Below are 12,598 nucleotides of genomic sequence, written 5' to 3'. Positions count from 1 at the left end.
CCAAATATGTAATGTTGAGAAGAGAAGAAATAATAATTAAAAGGTTCAAATCTTGTAATTTAATATTGTTATTAAAACTTTGCTGTATATCCTATTCTTTAACATTTGGTGTTAATATAAAATTACTTGGCAATGCTTGACATTTGAAATAAACTTTTTTCTATGGTTTTATTTGCAAGTGTTCCATTAATTTTACTAGCTACAGTTGGGTTATAAAGAGCCTGAAATCTAAAAGGACACTGTCAAGGTTCGGTCAGTGTTTTAGTTTTTGGCAGTGTCGCCACCCCAGCTCACTTGAATCTGTTCAACAGGTTTTTTTCTACAGATGAGCCCAAGCTGTGATGCTCAGATATGCGTGTTGAACTCTGAAGATCAAGGTTGTTCAGGGTTGGAGTGGTACTTGATACCAGCACATGAGGAGTCAGATAGGTGCAGATTTAGAGCTCCTCTTAACTCTGACGAGCAGGGACTTATGATCCAAAGATTTGGTTCATATCTATCTCTACTTTTGTACAATTGCGTTCATAAATACGTGTACAGAGAGGGAAGACTATCAGTAAAAATTGATAAATGACAAGCAGTAAAATAGTGTTAAATATTTTTTTAAAGTATGAAACAAACGCAGTTCTCAAATTGTTCCTTTAAGGAAGCAGTTTTCAAAGTGTTAAAAGGTAATTCTAAGCAGTAGCTGGTAATGTTCTTTGTTATGAAAAAAACCAAAACCTTGGCAATGTCTTTTTGAATTAAGATTGATAATAACTCGAATTAGATGCAAGTCTGTACTGATGAAAGTAGAAAAACTTTCCTGAATCTTAATGATTATGAATATTTCTTTGCTATCTGAAGTTACCATGCATTTTAATTATATGTATTTAAAAAGGATAACTCTACTTACAAAGCAAAAAGGAATCCTAGGAGGGGTGCAATAACATTAATTTAAATGCTAATGCAAATCAAAGCAACATCATGTTTCTCTAGCTTTCCCTGTAGATAAGATTCTGTACATTTGGTTGAAAAGCTTACATTTTTCTGCATTGTGGATACATTGCCTCATGCAGTATCGATAAATCTCTATTTTGGACTTAAATAAAATTTGAAATATGACTTGCAGTTTTAGTTGGAATCCATTTCTTAGGCTGAAGTAAAATGTTTGCTGAACATTGGAGAAGACAGAGCATTTATCAGAAACTTGAAATCCCTTCTTGTGGTAGAAGCTCTGAGCTTGTTTCTGCAAGCATGTGAACACAGTGTATACTCTCAGTGTGGTCAGCAAGAGAGGTATATACAGTGTTTTCAATGTCAAACTTACCAGTAGCTTCCCCCTAATTAAACTAAACCATTTCTTGACACGTCTGTAATCCATAGGTGTTCTGTGCATTACTCCTCATCAGGAATGTTGGGGAATGCATTCTGATTTTTAATGTTCAATGCTAGAATGACCAAACTAAAATAATATCCATATGGTAATCTAAACTTTTTGAAAAAGTAGAATTGCATTACTGTATACAGTGGAAAGCTATTTATTGTACCTCTGGGCTTATTCCTCTAAAAATCGTAGTGTAAAAAAATCTTTGTCAAGCCTGAACTGATGTATATAACTGAAATAATGTAAAGTTATATTTTCATGTTTTTATACTTAACAACATGATGGGAATACATAATGTATGAGTATTTCAATTACAGATAATATTGATTGGATAATACACATCTCAGTTAAAAATCAGTAATCATAGTTTAATATCCATGTTACAGTACATCAGTATATTGCTATATAAAGTATGTCTGTGTGCATTTAAGTGAAAAGTAGTCAAGAGTGATGAAAGCTGTCCAAGGGTTTTTTATTCATTTTATATGAAAACTGTTATGGAGCAACCAAAATGTTTATGAACTCAAACTTGTGTAAATTTCAAAATGTCCTTTTACTGTAGCTTTTTGTTTACAGTACAGTATCTTATTTTCTGCTTTGTTAAATGAGTAACGGTACAAAGCTGGACATACTCTTTCTAAGACATTAACGTTCCCGTTTTTTCATGTATACCTATATGACAGAAAATGCTTCTGATTTTATTTTTCAATCTAACACATGATGGCTTTTCTGGAGTGTTGTATAAACTTCAATCATACATAAAAAGTCTTCTTAAAAAAGGCAAAAGACCTTTAATGTCTGTTTAGTATTATTGAAATCTGGTTTCTTATTTATTATAAATATATTTTCCTAAGATTTTACATAGAGCAAACCTGTTTGTCCCCACAGATACTAAATTTCCTTAAAGAGTTTTACAAGGAGAATATAAATCTTTCCCCAAATCATCTTGTCACTCGATGGTAGATTTACTGTAGTTTGCATTATTGCTAAACAAAATAATGTGGCTTTCTTGCCAGCAGTATAATTGTATTTCTGAAATGTAACCTTCTTGACGTGGTTATAATGGCAGTGTGATAGGATGATAATGCTAGTAGGCTAAGTATCTATTCAGTAACTCTACTTAAAAATTGTCAGCTTGAATCAGTATTTTTTTACTTCAACAGATTGATGATGTGTCCAAAGCAGAGAAAGAACCTGAGAAATGGCAAGTATTTTAGGTATAAGTAGTGTCGCTGCTAGAGATCTAGTACAACAAAGTGTTTGCTATAGCAAACCAATGAGTCTGAAGATGTTTGCAATGTGAAAGGTTCGACATTTTTATTTAAATGTATTACACATTTTAACAGAGTGGGTTTCCAGAGTATCAGCCTCCTCTTTGGCTGATAGGTGTAGACAATATCTTTGCATGAATTACTGTGCACAAATAATTACATTTTTAAATACAAATACATGATTTCAGCTATCATTTGGTACAGTTAGTTATATGAATAGAGTGGTCACTAACAAAATAGAATCATCAGCAGATGTTCTGCATGATATCCCTAGAGGCTACTCAGACCTGTTTCACAGTACCAAAGTTTATTGTTTATTAAATCTTTTCATTTAAGCTCTCATGGGATCACAAAAATCTGCTGTGAGAGATTCATTAGGTTCAAATTATATCAAGCACTTAGAATAAAATTCAGCAAATGGCTTAACTGTGGACTTAACTTTGAACATTTTCCCTAGCATCAATTTTTGTAGATAATAGTACTATCTACTTATGTGAGATGTGATAGAGTTAGGAAATGTATGTGACAAATTTCGTTCAGTCTATGCCTGCTATTGATCTTCCTGAAATTTCTGCTCATACTACTCCTAATACTCTGAACTTTGGGGCTGCTTCAAATAGATCAATGGTCAAATCGCTCTGAAATTGTTCCTTTTTCTGTCTTGAATGCTAGCTTTCCTCTCTCCCCGAAGAAGTAAGTTTGATAAACATGTCTGCATTTAATGTCTGGGGACCTACAGGAACTTGAAGTGATAACAATTTCATAACAGAGTCTCAATTAACTCCTACTTTCATTTAATAGGGTCTCAACTCCTTGTATCCTGAAGTAGCTGTATTCATATTCATAATGCATCTTTTTTTTAGATATTTCCTTAAAGTAGTGTATAACTCTTTGATGGTCAAAACTTTAGTTAGAGTCATATAGTGCATTAACATAAAATTTATTAACTTGATATTATTTGAAAATAAGAAATCTTTAAAATACGATCTTAGCAAAAAAGTGGCAAGAAAAAATAGAACGTAGTAAGATACAATACAAAAATTCTGAGAATTACAGATCCAACTCACCTGCAGCTTTTACATGTCTTGAGGCCATTCCACAGTTCCTAATCTTATTATTAGGGCAGATTACATGATGTGCTTTCTTTCTTTCCCTCTTGTCCCACCACATGCAGTTAGTTCTAATACATTTTAGTTTGGTAGGCAGATAGGAAATGCAATTACTGCATGTAATGCTTATTATAAATTTTTTAAAATTGATTTGGCTGTCATTAAAGATGTTTATTGTAGCTTATTGCATATGTCTCTACTAAAGAAACTGATTATAAAGATGGGAAAGATATTCAAGTGGCATCATTCACTGCACTGTTCTTCTGTCAGTCTCCTCTGTACATCTACTGCTAATGAAAATTTGGCTACCTCTGTAGACAGCTCAGTGCTTTACTTACCTCAGTGGTAAGAAAATTTTTTACACCTAAAAGAAAAACACTTAATTTCACAGAGTTGTCTAGCGAATGACTTCATAGCATTTGCCCAAAGTTATTCCTCACAATACACTTGCAACTTTCACTCAACAGGAAAGGACCATTACTACATGCTGTAGGTGTAGAGAAAAAGTTAACATTTCATTTGTCATTTTTAAAAAATGCTGACTTTTCCAGACTGACCTATTTGTGTTAAAGCATTTACTCCTGCTAGTCTTCCAACTGAAGACTGTGATTTAAAATATATATTTAAATTAAAATGGTTTTTATTTGCTTTAAGGATCCCAAACCTAATTTTGAAAATGTATCTTACAGAATAGAAAAGGGCTGCTCAACATTAGTGCCTAGACTAGCCCCTTGAACTTGTCTTCAATTAGTTCATATCTGGAGATGGGGAAAATGTTACAAAGGGGTTCCAGTGGGTCCCAGGAGCTGTGCAGGACCACACTACCTCTTTTTCATCTTTCCATGCACAGAATTCCACTTTGCAGGTGGGCAAAGGTGAAATAGATTTGAGTCGCAGAGATAGTTTTATGTCATTCTTCTGTCCCTCCTCAATCCTGAAGGACTATCCAAAAGAAACACCAAAGAGGATTTATCCCTCTTTTCTAAGGATAGAAAATATACTCACAACTGGGTGTTTTTCTTTTAAAAACCCACTGTTAGTGCAGTTTTGAAATGATACTTCTATGTTTTAGTTTATGGTAAACAGTTCTTAAAATTGGAAAATAAAATCTGTTTCCAGGGTCATTTACTGTTTGTAATAGTGTACACATACTAGTTTCTTAGAAGAGAACAGCCCAGAGTCCTTCTGGCATGTGCTTTACTGAAGCATCAAGAGCGTCTTGTGAAAAGTATACTTGGAGGCTTTTATATGACAACTTTTTACTCAGTTTTCAAGTTGTACTGTTGCTGCCTGCCCTTCACCACCATGTTCTCTGATTTAAGAGAAAAATGAAATTAAATAGGTCAAGCTATAGCTCCTTCACTTAATAGTATGCTTTACAAATAACAAAATATTTTTCAGTAGTTGGTTTCCTTATGAGTGTCATCATAAGTGACAAACACATTTTGCGTTACCTCATACTCCTAAATAGTGGAATATTCACAGAAATATTTTTTTCTGTTTTTGAACAAGTAGATATTTTTTATACTGTCACAATGACTAAAGATACAATAATACAAGCTACCTGATTTTTACTCAGGTGCTTGCTTTTGTATTTGTTACTGTTGTTTTTAATAATTTCACAAAACTGTTGGAAGAATATTTACATAAATTTGGAACTAAGTAGCTTAGCAGCTAATACAAGTTACCTGTAGCTGGAATTCATCATTCAGTTTCAGCTCCTGTGTGTTAACAAATAAGTGGAGTTGCTGGTATATGAAAATGAAGATTGTGGATGTTCCAGTAGATACGTGTGTATACATATCTGTACACAAATATGGAAATGCAATAGTAAAACTAGTGCTGAGTTTGATAAGACCGTACTCAAAAATGGTGATAACCACGGCAATAATTCATAGTAGGGCCAGTAGCGAGAGGAAGGTTCATAAGCAAGTGCCTTATCACCTTTAGTTTAAATAAATATGGAGTCTTACATTTCCATAGGATGGTATGAGTCCCCATGGGACTCAGTCAACAATGAATCACCTAACTTCAAAATCTGGTGTAACACCTGTGATCGCCTTTGTCCTCACTGACAGGATTAAGTTCTACGGAACTTCTGTGAGAAAAACAGGCTCCTCCACACTACCCTCGGCCTACACAAAAAGGTCAAATGAAGCTATTGATTGCATGTGGTGTTGCCTCTCGCTTCAGCAGCAGAGATGATGGGTTTAAGTATATGCATGTATATGCTTAATTTTTCAAATTATACTTAATTTTTCAAATTACACTGTCTTACCTATTTAAAAATCCACATAATTGATCTGAAAGGCTCAGTTTTAGTTAAATCTAGCATGACATGAACAAGGACAAACAAAACATTGCTTTTTGTAAGTTATTACTTGATTTTCTGAACCAAAACCTCTATAAGAAGTCAATGCCTCCAGAACAAAGTACTGTGCATTGACTGGGCTGGATACTACACTACCTATTTTGAACATTGTGCAATAATATATACATCTATGGTGCTGTGGCAGAATTCTGTCCACATTTTGTATTTTTTTTTTTTTTACTGGCATAGTCAAATTAGTATAAGCTATAGGAAATCACTCTTACAGTGTAGGCTTGGCAGACAATTTTCAGGCAATTTCTATTGATTGGTTGTATCTGTGGCATTACCATGTTCTTTAAATCTGCAGCTTCTGAATATAAAATTAAAGCATGTGATAAATTATTTTTATAAAGCCATTATCTTCAGTGAGAGTAGGACTTTACTCGACATGTTTTCTTCATCCTGATGACTATACTTACCTGAAGTACTTGTTTTTCACAGGATAGTTTTCACTCATTTTCACTGTATGCTCTTGCTTGTTCTAGGGGACCTAAAAATACATAAATATATTTTTTTAGCATTATAGATCCACAATTAGATGTGGGAGATGTTCATCAGTTCTGCTTAGTCCACCTTATAAGCTGCTTTCTATAGGAGATATTTGTTGGTTTATGCTTGTGATTTACTTTTAGATCTTTTATCATTGGGAGAGATATTAGCACATTGAGGGAAAAAAGTAACATTACATACCTTGCTTGCTGATTTGAGATGTTGCCCAAATCATTCAGCTGATGAGTATGTCCAGTGACTCACACCTCTTAAAGAATCTTTCTCAAGCTGCAGGGACAAAGACTGCTCTGGGGAGAGTGAGGTAATACACATCAGTCGGATCCTGACTCCCTGAAGTCCAGGGAAGCTGGGGCGTCAGGACCAAGCCTGAACCTCCCTGCTGTCTATATGCAGTCACGCAGTGATCTTCCCTGGGATCACCACACTTGCATTCATGCTAGCAAAACTGAATTGTTAGCATGGTCAAGACACAAAAACTATTTCTCCCTATTTCTCCATCTGAACATGATGACGAGGGGGAGAGCTGTCCCCTTCTTTCCATGTCCACACTTTCTGAAAAGCTTTCTTCCTTCCCTGAACTCAGCCATCCATATTCGGCAAATTCAGGATGTAACTTTAGAAAAATTGCATTAACATGAAATAATCATGTATTTTCTCAGCATAGAGGAAACTCAACATTTACCCTCACCCGAGAAAACTAAGCACAGCCATCTTGACTGGCTGAACAATTTTAGGGAGATTTTTCTCATAGGGCAAAAAACCTCACTACTTCATGAGTTATGACATCATATATTTTCATAAAAGAAAACATGTAAGCTTCCCAGTAGACAGTATCATGAGAATGTAGGTGTTATTCTTTTGGTAAGATGCTAGCTAAGATTATACTATGTGACAGCCTGTCTTTATGCATGTTGTAATATGCTGTGTAAATCAGAGGATTATTGGCTTGCCAAGTGATTTTTCTGCGATCTCAGACCTGTATAATAATATATATGCAAATAATACAATTATGTTAATTTTTTACTTTTTTAAAGGGTATCCTTTGATCACTTACACAAACCTAAATTAGGAGCAATACAAGTAATTGAAATACGAAGCAAAACTGCCCAATGGGACAACCTCAGCTGATCGATGCTATTTTCTTTTTTTTCTTTCTTTTTTTAAATATCTGTAGAAAAAACAGTGTCTTGCTAGAATCAATAGGCAACAAAACAGTGGATAAGAGAATTCAAACCAAACCTCAGGATGGGGTTTTGAAGCCGTGACTTGAAATATGGTACTGCTTAGTAAATAAACCAGAACTTAATTTCTCATTTAAGTTAGAAAGTTAGGAGAGGTTCAGTAGATTTTTCTGGTGTAACTGAATCATAGAAATTGTCATGATGAGTGTAGACACTGAATATAGCCTTTGGCATTTAATGCTTAGACCTATCCAGCTTCCAGGTATTAGCTATTTCAGGCTACTTTGTGAAATTGTTATGGGCCAGATTTACTGCTTAGCTAAATTGAGGTCCCGTTCTGGCTGCCCACATCAAATCAGTTTCTGGGAATAAACATCAAATCTGGGGATAAACTAGACCATTTTCTTTCCAAATGAGGAGTTTATGTTTCTTTTCAGCTGTCTTGCTTTGTATTTTAAAGTCAATATTTCAACAGATAACTAGAGTAATTATTTTTCTTTACTTTCCTCGCTGGCAATACTCTTAAGGGTTTGTTTTTTTAAAACTTTTAACTAAAAGTGGTGTAAAGTGTTTACTGAGGGGAAATGTGGATTATTAGTCAAGCCAGTATTTTTTTTAAGACACTGGCTATTTTTACTGAAAATATAGGATGCTTCATGCTATAGCAGATAAGGAAGATATGCGGAACTGTTGCAAGAGGATTTAGGTGAGATTTTGTTTGGTTTGTTTTTCAAAAAAGTTTTATCTTTTTACTTGCTTTCCTTTCATGACAGCTTTTGTAAAAAAAGAAAATTAGTCCTCTCTGTAATCATCCTCTGCTGTTACATGCTCTAACATTGGTTGGCATCAGTGAAGCCACCTGGATATGGTGGGAAATGTTCCTATGTTCATGTACGTAGATGGTAGAACTGCCCAATGTAATAATAGATGTGTTGTCTGATTTCATTTCCACGTGGATGTGATTGTTCACTTGTTTTGTACGGCTTTGTTTGTGGTGCAGCTACAGACACAGAGATCAGTGGGGAATAAAGTATATAGGTTATTAAAAGAGTAGTGCAGAATATGACAGAGCACTCCTGAATTCTCTGCAGAAAGATGTTTGGAAAAAAAAAATGCGTTTAAAATAATTGACTTGCCTCTGAGCATCCCTTAATGAGAGAAGAAACTAAGTGGCTTCTGTGTCCTGCAGTTGTATTCCCCTGAGTAGAAAATCCTGTTCTAAAGGTCAAGAGTGTGTACAGAGGTATTTTTGCAGAATCAGCCCTAACTGACTGAATTCTATATAAAGATGTAAGTATTGGTATTGAGCATGCGTTGAAATGCACAAAGGAAATTCCTTTGAAAAGTAATTAGCATGATATTTTTGTACTTTCAGTTACATCTTCAAACCTAGCAGTGTCAGGGGTTTTTTTAGATCACTACAAAATGCACGTGAATTAATGCTCCATGTCCTCCTGCAGAATTCCATCACCATGACATACCATTTGCAATTTCTAGTATGGACAGATCTTCTACAGATGTCCTCATCAAAGTCATCACCTTACAGAGCTTAGCTCATGTTTTATTTCAGATTCTAAAGAATTAATCTTATACGTAAGTCTTACCATCAAAGTGCCTGAAAAATACTGATTTTGATAATAGACTTATTTTTGTCACAAAGAAGTGTCACCAAATCATTTCCCTACCTGGTCATTAGAAACAGTATAGTATTATTACTTGATTCTAATGTGAATTATCCTCCATTATTGTCTTTCTCTCTGAAACATCTTGCACACTGTTTTTCTCCCTCTTAGGAACAAAAAGATGACGCATGGGACACCACAGGTGTATTTCTGAAACCCTCTGCAGATACTGTCATTTGTATGTATAGGTGCTTGGCTGTTTCTCATCTTAATTCCTCTGAGATCTTTATGGCTGATAAGATTTAAATCTTCCAGACTTTGTCTGTATGTTGTTGTGTTGGAAACCTGGTTTGTAACCTGTTAACATTCCCTCAGTGGCCATTAACTAATGATTAATTATGCCATTCAGTTACAACATTTAATTTATATAAAACCTTGAGGCATATACAGTGTTTTACAAATAATTTAATACTTATGGCACTCTAAAGTGAAGACTTAAGCATGCAAGTTAGGCTGCTGAGGATAAGAGATGATAAATGAGCAAAGGTATAGGAGAAATAAAGTGTGAGACATTGTAGGCCGTTTGTGTTGATGTCAACATATACGCTGGTTGTTTGTGTTTAATATTAAGGCTTTAATCTTTGATTCTAAATTGTCTTAATGAAAAATGGAGTAAGGTATAGAAATATATATTGCAACTTCCATCTGGTGATACTACTTATTCCAGATAAACAAATTTTTACTGTAATGGTGATAACTGAGGAAGAGAAAACCCTTTTGGAGGAGGATCTTATGCTGCTGATTTTGTTTAGCATAGCATTGCTGCTTCTTGGAATATTTCCTTAATTTCTTTTTGGAAGCTCGTCCTTCAGAGAAACATGCAGCTGCAAACATAAAATGGTTATTTTGCAAGTGCCTGGAACTTGCTGAATCATTCTGTCTTTGCCAGATAAGTATTTTTTGTATGTTTCTACTCTGAACTTGAGGAGGTAGTACATTTTGATAGCGTTTGAGTTCTGAAATCAAATATGATACCTAGATGTATGAAAACTAGCTCTTAAATTAGTTTCTTGCCATGTCTTAGCTCAGAAGCTTTTATGTCGTCTGCAAGATGGATTGCCCTTTGTGTTGTTTTACATGTTAGTGATTGTTATAAATGATAGTAAGAACCACAAAATTTAAACTTTCCATGTTAAAAAACCTTTCCAGTTCCATTTGTCTCTGTGCTCGTGTTCAATCAGCCATGTAAAGTGTCTTATTTCAGATACATTCAATTGTAGTCAGGCCTGTAATTTCCATGCTTATTTGAAGACTTTATTAAATAAATTATGTAGCATTCACTAAACATGGAGTTAATCTTTCTGTTGTTCCTTCAAGTTGATTCAAACTTGAGACCTGGTTTAATCGTAATATTCTTTAGAAGAGTTGTTGATAAAAATTATATACAGTGTTCTGCCATTTCTCTTGATGGAAGCTATTTACCCATCTATTTAACTTAAATATATATCACTTTGGGAAGAATGAGTTTAGCTGACATAAGCAAAAAGGTGTTTTACAAACTCCAAAACCAGTGTGTTCTACTGCTTTACTATCTGGATCACATTCACCTCAAAACCTTGTCTAACCTGATCTCTAATATATTAGGAAGAATAATTTTTATCTATGGGTTACAATTTTTAGAGCTTCACAGAAGGCCTGTTGTTCTTAAGTGACAATATTCTCAGTTTTAGTGAAAATGCATTTCTGCACAAGTAAGCCATATATAATAGTGCAGGACTGGATGACTGTCACTTTATATAAAAGACCTCAATGAACACAAGTCCTCTCTGAAGTGGGCACAGAGTTCAAGAGATTTCCTGCTTCCGGACATTGTAGTTCTAAAGGCAGAATGATCCATGTATGAAATGATAGATCATAAAAGCAGTGCACGAAGGACTGAGGCTGGGCCATTACTCGGCAGAAAGTGCAATTATTTGTGTGTAGGAGTGAGAAGAGTAAGCCATTGGAAACTGGAACCTTTTCTGTACCCATCTGTCTGTCCGTTTCTCCATTTCACTTTTCTCTGCAGCTTCCATGGAAAAAAACAGAAAAGATAATCACCCATTTTCTTATGCTAGAAAAAAAACCCACCACCTCACTTCAGGCATCAGACATGGCACATAAAAGCAGATTAGGCTGCATAGTTTTTACTATGAACTATCTTATCTTTTGAACATTCAGTATGCCTGGTATCTAAATTGAACAGTGAAAATCTCTTATAAGCCATTTATCAGATTTTTGCTCCGCACACCTTTATCAATTAAGAGTTCCCTGGCAATTTTTGAGTTTCATCAAAAGCTTTTTATAAAGAAGAAAGTTAGACTGACATGATGGCAAGATATCCTGCTTGCAGGGCGATCTATGCTACTAATGACTGGCAGAGACAGCTTCAGAGTTTATTTTTCACAGTCACTGTGAAATAGAGACAGAAGGAGACAGAAGAAAAAGGTTTTAAATGCACAAAGGTTAAAATATGTCTAGGAAGCAAAAGTGCTAGTCTGATGAATGAAAAATGTCCAGATTAGCATTAAAACACCTTAAACCCATGGGGCATTTCCAGGATCATTGAATCACTATTAGGTGATGATTGTCAAGCAATGATTTTAGTAAGCAATGAAATCTCTGAGAATACTAGCTTGTAGAGAGTGGCCTTGTACTGGATGATTATGAGTTGATTCGGTATAAATTTAGTGTAAGGATAAACAAAAGTAGCCGTATAGTTAAGGGTCTCTCATTCAAACTGTGACACATCAAGTCTGGCTCCATACTGATACATCCAGTAGTGCCTGTCATGTTCCCAGGCACCAGACTCATCATCTGTCTTATTAAACTGGTACAGCAGTCCCTGGTGCACTCTTGGCTGGTGCCAACGAAGCATGCTCCCAGACAATTCCCAGGGGCAGTTTTAGGGATGAGAATGTCCCAATGATCATTCCAATTCAGCATTTTGTAAGTTGTTGCAACATTGTAGCATCTAGGGAAAGGTTGCTGTAATAAACAGAGGCTATTCCGTGCTTGTTAGCTTGAGTGCACAAGAATATTTTTGGGCATTTTGTTTAGCAGTGTGGATGTCACCTGTGGGAACTAATTAGAGTTGGAGGAATGCAGAGTCTTGAATTTGGAGGAGAC

The 12,598-nt window shown here is 35.1% G+C and overlaps 1 protein-coding gene across 3 annotated transcripts in view; it reads left to right on the top strand.

Moving 5' to 3' along the window:
• GRIA2 (glutamate ionotropic receptor AMPA type subunit 2) overlaps positions 1–2,154 on the top strand; it is a 92,651-nt gene extending 90,497 nt beyond the window's left edge. For all 3 annotated transcript variants that reach the window (XR_012628733.1, XM_074866605.1, XM_074866600.1), the window contains one exon: positions 1–2,154. This exon is cut by the window's left edge and continues 714 nt beyond it. The gene's annotated coding sequence lies outside the window, so the exon portion shown is untranslated.
• The last annotated feature ends 10,444 nt before the right edge of the window (positions 2,155–12,598 follow it).

Source organism: Strix uralensis, chromosome 4, assembly GCF_047716275.1.
Source record: "Strix uralensis isolate ZFMK-TIS-50842 chromosome 4, bStrUra1, whole genome shotgun sequence".
NCBI lineage: Eukaryota > Metazoa > Chordata > Aves > Strigiformes > Strigidae > Strix > Strix uralensis.
Note: the sequence above shows the minus strand (reverse complement) of the source record. Positions and strands in the feature narration are given on the sequence as shown.